The sequence below is a fragment of the Cyphomyrmex costatus genome, unplaced genomic scaffold (genome assembly GCF_001594065.2).
Source record: "Cyphomyrmex costatus isolate MS0001 unplaced genomic scaffold, Ccosl1.0 scaffold965, whole genome shotgun sequence".
In the NCBI taxonomy this organism is placed as follows: Eukaryota; Metazoa; Arthropoda; class Insecta; order Hymenoptera; family Formicidae; genus Cyphomyrmex; species Cyphomyrmex costatus.
The window spans coordinates 1-564 of NW_017280556.1; positions in this window are offsets into that span (position 1 = coordinate 1).

Consider the following 564-nt stretch of genomic DNA (forward strand, 5'->3'; position numbering starts at 1 on the left):
GGTGAAACTGGCCGAAATGTTTTTTGACCAGCAGCACCCACTCTTAGCGCTTTTTTTACCTTTATTATAGTACAGGGTTGTGGTAAAAAAAACGTGTTTTAAACATTTTAAAACATGCTTAATCAATGTTTTTAATGTTTAAAATGGTTTTTCTATAATATGGTTTAAAGCGTATTTGAAGCACTAAAAACATGTTTTAAAAAACATATTTTATTCTAAAAAAAAAAAAAAAACATTAGTCTTTGTCAATCCTGATATATTATTTTTATTATTGATGTCATTGTAACATCTATACTAAAATATAACGATCCATAACTTGGCATTGGGATGAGACTTTAAATCGTTAATTTTTCATCACTATGAACACATTCCATATTTTACATTAACTCTTTAACGCCCAAATGTACAAATTTTCTTCATGAAGTTTGACACAATATTTTAGCATTAAAACTGTGTAGCAAAAATTCTGTGATAGCCATTTCTTATTGGCCAAGGACCGCTCTTTCCAATGGTGCATGCCAAAATTGTTTAAAGTTTCAAATAAAAAAGTTATACTCTTTTTTT